At 38.7% G+C, this 15,120-nt stretch overlaps 1 protein-coding gene across 2 annotated transcripts in view; it reads left to right on the top strand.

Moving 5' to 3' along the window:
* The window catches only part of btbd11a (BTB (POZ) domain containing 11a), a 94,603-nt gene that overhangs the window by 17,829 nt on the left and 61,654 nt on the right, over positions 1–15,120 (top strand). The gene's annotated exons all lie outside the window — the stretch shown is intronic.

Genomic DNA, 15,120 nt, shown 5'->3' with positions numbered 1-15,120 from the left:
TGATCTCGTTGTGAAGAAATCTAAAGAAAAACTGAAAAAGTTCTGCTGTTCTTGAGTGTTCAATGTGATAACTGTTTACGATTTACTCTTTAATGTTCAATATTCACTTTTAACAAAGAAAACAGCATTTGGGAACACATTTAATTTGGGGCTGTCAAACTAATACTATTACTAATAGTTATTAACGTGTAATATGTTAATAACTGTCAAAGTTAATGCGTTAATAATGCGTTAACACATTAACTTTGACAGTCCAAATTTAATTATAATATGGCCAACAGCACCTACCTTGAAAAAACTAGAGACCATTTGCTCAACTGCTGTCTCTTTGAATTACGAAGTGAAGACTGTTCTAAAAGTTTTTTTTTTTTTTTAGTTTTTCATGTTAGTTTATACGAACTCTTTGTTTTTAAAAACATTTAAAAGACAAAAGGTGAACTGCTATCATCATCAACATGTTTTAAGATTTACGTGACAAATTAATCATTTTTTAAAGCAAGATTTTCTTTAAAAAAGCTACTGCAAAATCTTACTGAAGGACACATAGCCTGTGTCGATTTTGACAGCATTTGGGCATGAGGCAGTCAAAGCTCTGTGGAGGTGTTTTTGCAGTTCTGTACTGATATTGGTTCGTTTGTGTCCCTCTGTCATGGAGAGTTTTCATTTGGCTATGCCATTTTCAGTATATTACTGATTGACTGTATTCATTCTGTGGGAAACAGGGTAAAGAGGGTGAATGCATATTTTGTTACCCCTCTGAACTCTTACATCACTAAAGCACCACAGTGCATCCCTCTCTCTCCCCCCACCATAGATAAGGCAGTCATCTGTAAATGTTATATTGTACCCAGAGGACTAACTGCTGTGATACAACGCTGAGTCTCTCACAGCAGATAAGAACAGGACATGTGAGAGGGAAGTCATGACTATTACCTCAGAGGTCACGACACTGATAATCTCACTTCCCCGTAATTTCCTGTCACTTGCTTCAGGCTTATTTTATCTCTAGCTATCAAGGTGGACACAAATGAAAACTTGTGTCTAACCACTTGAGGGCCACTTATTCAGGCTTTTTTATTAGAGAACTGTAACCAAATACTTAGGTGTAGGGCACTGGACACTCTTAGTGGTGAGTGTTTGTGTGTGTGTGTGTGTGTGTGTGTGTGTGCGCGAGCGGGCGCACATGTGTATGCGTGTCTGTGTGTATGCAAGAAAGAGAGAGAGAGAGAGAGAGAGAGAGAGAGAGAGAGAGAGAGAGATTTCAGGGAGGAGGACATGTAATGGAAAGAGAGCCACAAACAGGAGAGACAAAGAAAGATTGCTGAGTGGAATAATATAACTCTGGGATGAATTAGTAGGAAAGGTAGAAAATAGAAAAGAGAAAAAAGGTGAAGGGAGAAGAGAGAAGAGTATTGTCAAAGTGAGAGTGAGTATGTGAAATCCTGAGGTTACTGAATATTTCAGGGGCATGACAGGCATATGTTAAGTGAATGGTAATGAGCTTCATGCCCTACAAGATACAAAATGACTTTCCACTTTAATTCACCTGCTGGTCTCTTACCCGCCTCTGTCACATAGCCTTAGGCTAAAGTAGACATCTGTCATAATTAGTATGTTCCCATGAAAATGAGCCATCTTTATGCACGTACCCTCATACTGAGAACAGAAATGTCAAATTTGGAGTGTAACACTTTAAAATAGAGGAATTTGGTCCATTTACAGGGAGTCCATGTCCCTTATGTACCTACAGTAGAACAGCTTTTGGAGTCTCATTTGAAACAGTGATATTTTGACTGGAATTATTTTGAGCTTTGTTTAACACTTTGTTCCTGTTCTATAATTATTGTGGCTCATTTCTTTTTAAAAAAACAAAACAAAAAACAAACAAACAAACCAACAACAACAAAAAAAACCCTCTTACAAACCCATATTTGTCAAGGTAATCTATCTCCTTAGGCAGTACTCTTTTTTTTCTTTTCACTGCGTTTTAACACGGCATGGGTATTTTTCTGTGTTTGCATTACATAAAAAAAGAAAAATGAAAAAACTTAATTATGATCCTGTGGAGGATGGAAAAAGGAGTGAGGGAAATAGACAGAGGTATAGAGTTGCTGAATGGGGCCAGCTTCCCGTAGAGCTTCCCTGCTGTGACACACAAATGATCCTCATTTAATGGTTTTCAGACAAAGCCATTTGTCTTCTCGGTATTACAGTTGGCCCATGAAAAAAAAAGAACTGGATTTGTCTTTGCTCATCATTTACTAATTGTCTCATTAATGTGTCTGTCTTGTCTGTCCTAATTATTTATGAACATCACTTCAACAAATCTATAACTGTTATCATAACTACAAGACATGGAGATTGACCAGACCAAGCCAAACGCGTAAAAAATAAAGTTCGAAGTACTTGATTAGTTAAGAAAAGTGGTTGGATAAATCTTTGGTCAAGAGATTTGTAGATACTGATCATTTTAATTTGACCATTTATTGATTCATTTAGAGTATGGTTACCTAATGTTTGACTACCTTTGCACATTAATGAATCAAATGGATAAATGAAAACATTTGTCAACATAACACCTCTGAAATGCTTTCAAACATTTGTAATACCTCTTCATCACCTTTAGTACCTTTAATGCAAAGTGTTTTAATGTGAGATCTAATTCAGAGCTCATCTGATGCAAAAAAAGATCATTAAGTAGAAGTTTTCCTCTGATGGAAATCGGAATGAAAAGATTGCCAAGGACCGTGGTGAGGACGGAAAAATGATTTCAGCCCCGGTGTCAGCAGGGTTCGGTCCTGAGGTGTTTGGACATAACCGTTCTCTTAGAGGGCATTGGTTCTCCTGCCTTAAGGTGAAAAGGTGCACAGGCACCTGGCTGTATTTCCCACTGAGCTCTGATGACTTTTATCTCCTCTCCCAGAGCCACTCCATTCATCATACTGAATTTTATCTCCTGTAACGATCCCCTCATCTCTCAGCCTGTCTGAGATCTAATGGAGGGGAACGGAGATGGATTGGAGGAGGGACACTAGAGACAGCTCTGGTGTGAGCCACTTCTCAACTGTCCCGCTTGCTTGTGAAAACTGCCAAACATCTACCTCTACAGTTATGCTTCTGATGTTGATGTTTTTCTTTTCATGGTTCAGTTGTGGAAAATGAACAGTTGTTTCCTGGTCAAAGCAACTGCTGTGGTTTCTTATGGCTGGAGTCCATTTTTGAAAGACTCTCTTGACTGTCCCTTGCTCTCCTGAAACATTCTCCCAGCTGTCCCTCTTGCTGTCCCTCAATTTTAAGTAAATCTTCTGATAGCAATTTCTATAGCTTGAATCATTTTTTTTTTTTTTTTTTTTTTTAGAGTTGTGATTTAATTGTCGAAAACTTGTCCTGGACAAAACCATACTCTCAGTACTTTCTAACATGTTTCTACTGACAGAAAAGTGCTTGTTCATGAGTATACATGTCAGTGAACAACGTTAAAACACTGGTCAATTATCTACCCAGGCATGCTTTTAATTGGAGAATGACGTCAAGGCTGTCTATTTAATTACCTCTTCAATGCATTTTAGATGGGTTATTCCATTTTTAGAGCACTGGCTTCTGCAATGACAAATAATGAAATCAAGAGCAACAATAACAATTCTAAGAGTGATTTAGAGCAGATAGCAATGACAAAATGATTTTATTTTCAAAAATATCTAAACAATGGACTGCATTAGCCAGGAGATGTGTGTAATATTAACACTCGACCATGCTTTGCTGTGTAGTATGCACACTGCTATAATTATAATGACAGATTCATCCACAGGGAATTGTAAAATAACCCAGTAGTAGTGGACGAATAACAAACCTCAGTTTGACAGTATGTTTTGTTATGCCACATAAAGCTGCATCCTTTCATGGTTGCCTTGCAACTTTTTCATTATGTCTATCCATTTCCTAAATTTATTGTTAAGAACAACTTAGTCACCCACCTCTTTGTCTGGCCCTGAGGGTATGAAGCTTCCATTCCAGTAATCATTGTACAAAGGCCTGGGTAATTATGCTCTTTTTAAGAAGTCAATATGCCAATGGCTTTAAATCTGTTGTCCCGGAACAAGCCACTCAGCAAATGCTTTGCGATGGAGGTCACAAGAGGTCATCCCATATTCTGGACTCTGTGACCGACTTCCTTTTCTACTTTTTTCTACTTTTTTGTTTGAAATTTGGCAGACAAGTTTGTAAACTCAAATGTAAAATAAAACTTAAATGTTCGGAATTTGCAGAGACATATTCTGTTGTGTTGTGTTGAGTGGAAAGACGCGGCGTCGATACGACGGTCAGGGTTTTGTTATGCTTTGTTGTTCTTGGTGATAGCGGTAAGTCGATTAGGTGAAATAAGCATCTGATTGACAGGGCGTATTGACTCCTCACACAGCAGCTTTAAGTCCATCCACTCCCAGCATGCCTCACTTTACCATTGACTGTGTAAAAATGGCAGCCTGGGTGGAAAAACCCTTTATCTACCAGGGCATTAACAGTCTGCTAATTAACCAAATCTATTCCCCAGAAAATCCATTTACTGTTAAGGGGATGTGAAAAGTGAATGCAAAGTTTAATTAAAAGGAAAATCCTATGGTAGTACTTGTTCTAGAAGAGAAAGTTTATGTCGCATTTGTATGCGATGCCTCACAGATGCAGATTTTCACTGCTTTTCATTGCACTGTTCCCTAAACAGCTATGCCATATAAAACTTACTCCAGCTGTGTCCACCACTAAGGTTTTTATTATGGGAATGAAACATATTCAGATAAGACTACATATTAATTGTTAAGTCAAACAACTCAGAAAAGTGCAAGTATCTCACAGCTAATGTGTTTGTACCATTTAACTTCTTTGTGCATCTAGGAATTCCCCTATGTTCAGCTAAATGACATGAAGAAATGGAAACCCAGCGTCCCAGTCAAAACTGTGGCTGACTCTGCCCTGTTTTTTTTAGCCGCCTCAGCAGAAATGCTTCTGATTTACAGCCTTGTTATGGCCTCTTAATTGAAGTGCTGACTGTTTTGGCCAGCTACAAAGCAGGGCGTGTGGAGTATATGTGTGTCTGACTCTAAATTCTAAGACGTCTGGGGGTGTGAATGACATCAGGTTGTGTGTCAGAGCACAGAAAAGCCTGCCAAGGGTCAGCTGAACCACAGAGCTGTCATTCAAAATGATCGTTGCTTTTCTCCTGGGTCTGTGTCAGCCGCGACTTATTTCCCAACTCAAACTACTGCAGAAATACAGCAAGCTCTCACGATGAGGAATTTGGATACTGCATGGGTGATTGCATTAGACCTGGGTTCTCTGACCACGCACACAGAGGAGTGGGTCTGACCACCTGTACACAGTTTGTTATTTCGTACAAAAAACAGTAGCTCGTTTAGAAATAATAGCACGCCTGTTTTCACCTGGGGCATACTGTATATTCTCTATATGTGGAATCTAAGGTCGACTGAAACCTTAAACTTAAATATTAATATTATTTTTCGGTCTTGCTGTAGCATGTGCCTCAGTTCTACTACTGGGTTTTCTTGTACCTTCGGCAGAAACCACATGTAGCCTGAAAGCAATTCAAGGTGTCCTCTAAGGCACAGAGATAATCCATGTAATTACACTATGCTTGAAAGTCCAATCCCCTCTCTATATTTATGACTTGGTTTTCCTGAGAGATGGACCACTGCCATTTGCATCACCCCTCACTGTATCAGAATCTCAGCATGCCAACAGTAGCTGGGAATACGTTTACATACTGTAAGTCAAAACTGTTCCCTTAGAGAGTTAAAAAAAAAACAAAACATCAAGACAAGCAGTAACATGGAAAAGTTGTTGTTCTGATGTAGAATGAAACCGACACCAAAAAACTTTAATAACAAAAAAAAACCTCTAAGGGACTATAGTTATCATAAGTTATTATATGGGCATACTATTGTGAATACAAAGCTTCGTAGACTTCTGTACACAAAAGCATATCTTAAAACCTACAATCTAACATTTGTCACACTCAGTTTCATGTTAATTTTTTTAGCTGTTCAACCATCACCTGCAATTATGGAAACCCTGTGTCATAATAAAAGTGACTCTGTCATTGTTTTTTACACAATACAGTGTGTAAATCACTTTGTGTGAATAACCTCATCCCAGTTTAAACTCTACCAGGAAGCTGTGCGTTGTTTACCTTGTTCAGCCTAAAGTTGATGAGAGAGTGTTGCTTGGAGGCTGTGCCCAGACAGTCATAATCATGATGATACTAGTATGCAGTTTGATCAGGCTATTCACTGGTATGAACAGGTCTCCGACATGTTGTACTTGGCTGTTTAAAGTATTCCTTCCCTATGGGTCTGCTGGTGACCATCATCAATATTACATCCAATCAATGTCACATGGGAGTGGTCACGTCCCAGAATGCCCAAGGGGGATGGGCAGTAGTGGCACGTGTCACCAGCATCAGGGATTCCTACACTGAGACTCATCTCTGACATGTGCTGCCTAAGCTGAGAGTTTGCTGACAACTGCCTGACAACTTCCTCCCAATCATTCAGTTCCTAGAGCACAGACAGTTTAGTTATGCAATGCACTCTAGTGACTGCTCAGCCAACTCTGTAGCATCCAGCTATTGTTTATTTCATTAACAGAGACAAATCAATGAAAAGTAGAATCTAATAAAATGGCCATTGATTTTTGCTACTGTGCAGAGAGTTTGTTGGAGGGTGGTAACCTATGATGATCTCTCTTTTTTGGGGAAAGAACCTGTGAGAAAATGCAGCTACCACAGTGGTCCAATATTATCCGTGCTTTTGGTCAGATAAACTACCTTAGCTGTGAGATGTGATTTTAGGCAAACCTACAGTGGGTTCTGTGCAACTTATGAAGTTTGAGTACTGGGTATATTATGTATATATTCACAAACTGTCCGTTTAAGTGTCTTGTTCATATGTAATATCATAAAATCTATTAGTCACTATTGGAGATTGTAAGAACATTGTATGATGCCACCTAATGTGAGTTATGACAAACATCAAGTAAATTCTGAATGTGAGTGTATGTTGTCTGAGTTGTTTCATGGCTTACCCAAAGAGATTCACAAATAAAGCTACTGCATCACAAAGGGTTAGCAAATCGGAGCGAGCATTTGAGGCCTTTTAAGGGCAACCACAGTGCCAAAAGGCATGCTGTCATATTCAATCTGTGATAAATCCCTGGAGCTTTGTAATGTAACAGAGTTGTGGTATTACTATAGATAGATACACACTTGGCCCTGTCTGTACTTAAGGATTCAGGACACACTCTCCTTACTGTTAAACTCAAGGGATAATGAGAAATAGAGGTGAACTCTAAGCACTTCTCACCTTCCTTGAGAATCTTTTAAAACTGAGAGATGTGTGTGTGTGTGTGTGAGAGAGAGAGAGAGAGAGAGCGAGAGAGGAGAATGAATGAGAAAGTCAGTAGACTCCTCCCTTACAGGGAATTCAAAGCTCACAGGAAAGCAACAGCTAGGTTCCAAATTTCACATAGACAATTCTACAGGCTTGTGATGTCTTTAAGGGGGTCTTTTTTGTCATCCTGGTATACTGAATTAAGATTAAAATTAAGATTTCATTGTCTTTCCCTTGAAATTAAGAGAGATTTTAAAGTTATATTAATTCAGTCTAACAAATTCACCTTGAAATAGCACTCTTTCAGTTCACTGTATTTAACTGATCATTTTTTACCATCACCCTCTGCTCTGAGACCTTTGTTGTGCATGTTAGCGGTAGTGAGATATTGAACCAGATTTTCACTTTTCTTGTTTTGAATTATATAACAACATTCCTCCACCCAAGCCCCTGACTGACAGATGTATTGTCTTTGCCTTGGCAGAAAAACAGCAGGCAGGGCTGATGGTAGAGCCCCCTCCCTCTCTCGCCATACTTATTTGGGATGAGATGAGCACGTTTTTTAGCCCTAAGCTTCATGTCCCACAGCAGACATTTCATTGAAAAGAACCAGATGATTTTTTTTTATTCACCCCCCCCTTTTCTGTCATCTCAAGGTCAAAAGAGAGGCCAATGTCTGAAGGGAGAGACCCTTCCCTGAGACGGCCTCTGGCCTTGTCACCCTCAATCATGACACAGAGAGAGAGACTCTGTCAACAAGCCTGGAGTTTTCTATTTTAAAACCGTGTATGTGGTTTTGACTTTTTGTCAATAGGCCTGTCTGATATTTGTTTTACTTTAGATATTTATTATGGAAGATAGAAGAACATTACTACAAATTGCTAAAATGCATTTCTTGTTTCAAACAGCAGTTCCGTTCTAAAGTGCTTTTTTGATGAAATGACCTGAAGTGACCTTTTAAAAAATAATTGTTACATAAATTGGGTGCAGTACCTTCTAAAAATGGATGTACAAATGGATTTAGCCTCTACTGTTTTAGCTGGAAGGCCACAGAGGTACCTCAAAGTTTATGAAGTATAAATCACAACACAAGAGAAATTCAGTGAAAAAATGGATAAAACTGCCCCCTGTAGCTGTGACCTAAATTGTTGAAAAAGAGAATGTAGGCTAATTACTGAGCTGTAGTCTCAGATCCTTAGCCATTAATTACTTTCATTATATTTCCATTTTGTTTGTTCTTTAACAATACATGCGGTTGGTACAACTTTGTGACCTGGTATTACACAAATCATAATTTTCTGCAACGAGTACAACAATACACCTTATTTGCTGACAGTAAGATTTGTCCCTTTGGAAGGACTAGGGAAGCACTTATAAGAATGTATTTGCATTCAGGTGTGATCATAGATAAAAGTCTCACACTTAAAATTAAACACTTGCTGATTTGATGCAGTCTGAAGGAAATTAAGAGAAGCTCTTATCTGTCTCATGCACTTCAGTAAGTTATATTTGGAAACAATGATAGTGTTCATTTCTTTTCTTTTCCATTACTTTTTTTTTTCTGGTATTCTGATGTCTCTTCTTAGGTTAGCTTGTCTTCATCTTTAGTATGTGATTAAAGCTCAGGTCTGTGCTTGATAAAATAGATGGCAATCTTGTAGCACCTTCAGCCAGCCATCTAGTCGCACAAATACTTCAAAGAAAAATAACGTTCAGAGGTTGTACTTTTTATCATGTTTTAAAAGTTCACTCAAGATGGATATTCACTTGAGTCAATATCCATCCCTTTTGCTCTTTTTCAGTCACGGCAAGACTTTATAGACTTTTGGTACAAGTCAATTCCTGTCAATTTCATCACAGTGCTGAATCCAATAGCCTGTATGAAAGTCATATGAAAGTAATAGGACAGCTGTGCAGATCAAAAAGCCAGATTTGCTGTGATGAATTGATAGAAAGATGTAAAAATCATAGGATTTTCTCATAGCCATGCATTCTGTATGTCAGCAAAGTGACTCAGAAAACCTAGTTTTGAATCACTGCACTACTTGTAAACTCTCATGGTGAGTGGAACTGATCAAAGTGGTTGACCTCCTCACTCACAACCTCAGCAACAAATACTGTAGCCACTATGGAGGTGCACGTATGGCATCTTGAATTCTGTGTGCTGTGGAAAGCAGTCAGTTCCTGTAAAGCAAAATCACATCCTTGGCTTGGAGAAAGTCCTTATCAGTCACTTGTGAATGTGGGTATTGCAATACACTTTAACAACAGGGGATCACTTAAGTTTTGATCAAAGCTGACCTCTAACCCTGCTCAGATTTAATGGTTTTGTGCAAAACACAGACTGGGTAGCAGCTGCTCTCTTTGTTCCACTGCATTAACTTCAACATCTGCATCATATAATATATGGTATATATAGTGTGTTTGTGATTTAGGGCAGACGTTTGGTTGTATCTGCCGTCTGCGCTTTACAACAGAAATAATTCTGATAGAGGGCAGGGGTTAGAGGGTGTCTCCACGTGTTTAAGTGGCAAATATACTGGTAGTGTAAGGTGACCAGTACCATTTTGAATATCTTTTAATATCCTTTACAAATACCTCTCCTCCGTGTTTTCTTGCCTTCCAAAACATGTAGTGTACATGCTGTATTTCCTCCGTGAGAAAGATTGCAGTAGCCAGTGAAGAAATGGTCCAGTCTGAAAAGTACATTCTTCCCCATACTGTTTTGAAAATCAATTATTTTGTCAGTTTATTTTGTTTTTACTTTTACACTCACTGGGAAACATCTCTCTCACGGTGGTGATTAGCCTGAGAAAGAGTTTACGTGAAAAAAGTTTACATGATAATTGTACAGGATTCACACTTGTATACATGTTAATGTTCTGTTTGGGTTGTCCTCCCATCATTTAGGAGTGTAGTTTCGGACTGGAGTTTAAGATTTTCTTACTGGACCTCTTATCTCTCAGCTTCATGCTAACATGTCATAAGTTTAGCATATAACGAAGAGTGCAGAGGGAAAAGCATTTATCATACTCACATGTCTTCCACTACAAAAGAAACTGCCAGTTGCCAAAGGCCAGTCCTGTCATTGCCGTCCAATACATGCTAATACTCAGAAAGGTAAAAACCTTGAAATGCACGTTGCCATTAACTATCTGCTAGCTGAGATTATGTAGTCATTTGTGTGTTTTTCTCATCAGTTTTCTCTTGGAAAATCCCTTTGATATAGGTCAGCAGTGTGGCAGGGAAACCACTTCAGAGCATTTTTATTGTTGCAGCAAGACAGCCCGTTATCTAATCACTCATATCAAATCATGTTAGTGCAGGCAGGCCTGGATCAAAAAAGTAAACAAAAAAAAAAAAAAAGTACTGTTTAGACTGAGGATGGGCAGTTTGTCCTAAAAGTCATATCATTGTATTGTTTGACTTGTATGTTATATGTACATAACATACATATCACTGTAGGTTTTACCTCAGAATTTCAGATTATGTTTAAGGACCAGTACTGGACTCTAGTAACATTTTTGTTTGGAGGAAAAGTGTGGTTTTGTGCAGTTGGAAAAAAAACCCCTACAAAACTGCAATGTATCAAAACTACAATATATTTAATATAAAATGCACATTGTATACAATTATTAAATAAGCTCTGATTCATAATTTGTTGTCAAGAATAAACCAAAGAATATGTAAACCTTAATTAATGTCCAAAAATTATATTTGCTAACTGTTAGAATTGGTAAAGACATAAATTTAGCATTTTCAGAATTTGGAGGACTACATACAATTGTCATTAAAGGACATAAACCACATACACTAGAAATATTTGCATAACTGCGTCTTTGGAACATGGGTAATGATTTGTTCAGTTCAGCTAAATGAGAAAGTGGACTCATCATTTAACAGCATTCAAAATGCATGACCCAGAATCTGTGGTTTCTGTGTGGAGAAGTGTTCTCCCCATAAATGTCATTACTAACCCTCTGAGATTTGTCCTGTTGCTATATTTGTGTGTGGGAGCCCTTTTCCTGAAAAGGCATGCAAGGTTTATAAAATGGTTTAATTAGCTAATGGAGAGAGTAATAAATGGGTCATGCACATATAAAAATGCTTTTCAGAGACAGTCAAAAGACAAAATCAAGCTCACACGTACATCCAGCCCCCATTTCTCTAGAAAATTCCTTTTTTTCTGTGAGTTTACATTTAAGAATGATCAGGAGCAAATGAAGGGGAAGTAGAGGGACATAGTGTGACTCATCAACATTTTGTGTAGATTTAGAGAGTTTGTGAGTGAGTCAAAATAAACTATGAATAACAGCAGCCTTTAAAAAACCCCTCAACAAAGCTGTAGTCAGATGGAGATATCTGCAGACAAAGTTGTAGTCAGGTGGAGATATCTGTAGACAAAGTTGTAGTCAGATGGAGATATCTGTAGACAAAGTTGTAGTCAGATGGAGATATCTGTAGACAAAGTTGTAATCAGGCAGAGATGAATGTAGGCAAAGTTGAAGTCAGATGGAAATGTCTGTAGACAAAGAAGAAAGCATGTACTTTGGAGGTGAAAGTGTGAGTCAAAACCAAAGTTATTTCTTAAACAATCCATAAAGTGTTCTGCGAGTACATTAGCGAAACATGCAGAAACCCTTCTAATCACCGCACAGTAGAGCATGTACTCATGCTTGGACAATGCAACAGTTATTCTGTTTGGCCTTCCTTAATGAGGGTGCTCAGTCTGAAATGCTTTTTCTGCAGTACTATTACAATACCTTTCATAGAAATGCACAGGTGGGAAAACATCAGTAACGAAGAACAATACCTACCGTTATGCAAAACCAGACAGGAACCTTGGAGTGGCAGTGAGAAAGATGCGGGGACGGAGGTTTTGTAAGGGGCTGCACACTCACGCGTTTCCATTTCACTACACCTGAGGTTACACATACAAGATACAGGAACTGAAACCTCTCAAATGATTTTTTGTTGAGTGCATACCTTTCATATAAGAGCAATGTGATCCTTTTTATCACTTTCAAAGTTCAAAGATGGCTCTGATGTGTGTGTCAACAGCAAACTAGGTTATTTAATTTGGTTTACCCTCAGCATTGGTGTAAAGGCAACTTCAAATTCTGCTTAATACCTTGACTGAGTTTGTTCAGGGCACATTAGATTATCTACCATAACTACTCACACTTATTTGGGGATTTGGAAGTTGTATCATCTACTAAAGAGGCTTTTCTCACTCTGCTTATGTATACACACACACACACACACACACACACACACAGAGACAGGTGAATATTTCTTCTTGGAGTGGAAGACAATATTTCAAACACAACACATTAGAATCTTTGATGGATGGCATTCAGCAAAGTTCTCATTTGCTTCAATATGATGGCTCAAACTCTCTCAAGGTGCCCTTTGACCTAACCAATCCTTGGGGTAAGGTCAGGATGTCACCTCTCTTCACATCAGCATCCAAGTTGAGAGGTCATGTTGGGAAAGAGGTATTCCCTTCAGGATACACTTAGAAACAGCACTGCAGCGCAGTTTCCGCTATAGCTGTCACAGTGAAGTCACCAGGGGAAGGCGTCAAGCAGTGTTTGGCTGAAAATATGCCTTCTGGTGACACAAAATTCCTGTAGAGAGCACTGCATTAAGTAACTAGGGGCCAGAATTTGCCCCTGACATCTCACAAGTACATGCTGTATCTTAAGCAGTAGAGAGTAAGAGACAGACAGGCCTCTAGTATCTGTAGTATCTATTTTGTTGAAGGCTCAGACATGGCTGAGGCAGTCATGCTTTCGTCAGGGTTGCCTCTTTGACAGCACAAGAGATTCACTCCTACAGCACTTCATCATTATTCCTTCCTTTTTTGAAAGCCTCTTGAAAATAAATAGAGTCGCTGTTTTCCCTGGTCATTTAATTGACTTGAAATTTGTTTGCCTGGACTGATGTAATTGTTGCAGTAGACATAGTCAATAGTGTTCTTTTGGGAGAGAATAGCGCATCCAATCTTGGTTTTGACATAGTCCTTTGTAAAATTGTTCCCTCCCCAACCATCTCTTCATCATCTTGTATTGTCAAGTCTTTCCCCTTCAGACAGGTGATGGGCTAGATAAGCAAGGCAAGGCACACGCAATCAATGTGAACACATTTGGGCCGGAAGCAAGTTGTGTGGACTGTTATGTATGAGACTCCAGTTCTGACACAGAGCAGTGAGCAGAGAGGTGGAAGAGTCTCTGTAAAATGCTGTTAATTTATAACCGTCGCTCCATTCCATTTGTCTTAGAGCTGTCCTGAATCTATCTATCTATCTATCTATCTATCTATCTATCTATCTATCTATCTATCTACCTATCTATCTATCTATCTATCTATCTATCTATCTATCTATCTATCTATCTATCTATCTATCTATCTATCTGTCATCATCATCATTATGTACACACACACACACACACACACAGATTTAGAATTTGCCAAGGTTAAGAAGTTGCTACACAATAATTAAATCAATTTAGTCAGACATCTTAATAACACACAAATCACCTGCAGTCTAGTCTTTAATAGAATATTTCCTGATAACAGGGTGAATGTTCAGCTCTGGTCTAAATTTACTAACTTTTGTGTGTTCTCACTGTTTTACCTAACTCTCCTCTCTTGTATAAGTGAGTCAGTGAGCACATAGTTGTACATACCATCCCTTCTGAGGGAGGAGTACATTCCACTCCGTCAGTACATGTTGGGTGTGTGTGAAAGTGTCTGGCCCATATGGTACTTTATTGTGACTGGCAAAGTTCCTCAGCAGAGCTGTAGTGATCTGGGTGGATTTTTGCGGGAGCCACTCACTGGTATTAATTACAGAGAAAAAAGATAATTAAAATGACCGCCACAGACAAAACAAATTAGGCTGATGAACAGCAGTTGTCATTTCTTGCATTTTCTGTTTTCACAAGATCTAAAGCTCATGCCTCTCTCCAGCATCCACGCAACTAATTATATTAGTATCATCTCATCTATGTTGTCTTTGGAATATTCAACAAGTTTACATGAAAATAGTGCATGAGCGCATCATATGATGTCTTATGTAATCAAATGTTTAATTATTGTTAGTTCATTGTAATGAATCGTTTTAATAATAAATTCTTAACAATTAATTATTAATTAACTATACCATGTGCTCAAAATTCTGTTTGTACCTGACAGCAGAATTATATTTCCATGCCTCCATTTCCATGCCTACATCAGTACATCACGAGAGTGGGAGCTGTTGTTAGTTTCTGGGTATTAAGATCTCTGCTGAGAACCTTAGCAGGCACCTGAAGTAAATGAATCCAAATGGCCGACAGCTAATGGAAGAATGAGCCTGGACAGGTCTGACTCAAAGCCTTGCCACAATAGCACCTTTGATAAGTTGAACACAGTGTACGCCGTTTTTTTTTTTTTTTTCGCCTGTCACGAGAAGGCCTTTCCTGGAAGTGCTTTGTAACCATGGCAGTCTCTGGAGTCCCCACAGCATTTTTAGCCATCACAGTGAATTACAGCTCCGTTTCAAACTCTGTCCCAGGCCACTGAGCTACTGCTCCTGTCTGGATGTGGCAGGTGGGCTTGGGAATATATTTCCTGCCTAGTCTGCCAGGTTTCGGCAGTGTACTGTTTAACAGTTAACCTGATTCATTGGCAGTCAGGAGAAGACTTGGTCAAATTGAATAAATATGTGGAAATACTG

Source organism: Chanos chanos, chromosome 1 (assembly GCF_902362185.1).
Source record: "Chanos chanos chromosome 1, fChaCha1.1, whole genome shotgun sequence".
NCBI lineage: Eukaryota > Metazoa > Chordata > Actinopteri > Gonorynchiformes > Chanidae > Chanos > Chanos chanos.
This window is presented reverse-complemented; position numbering and strand designations above follow the sequence as displayed.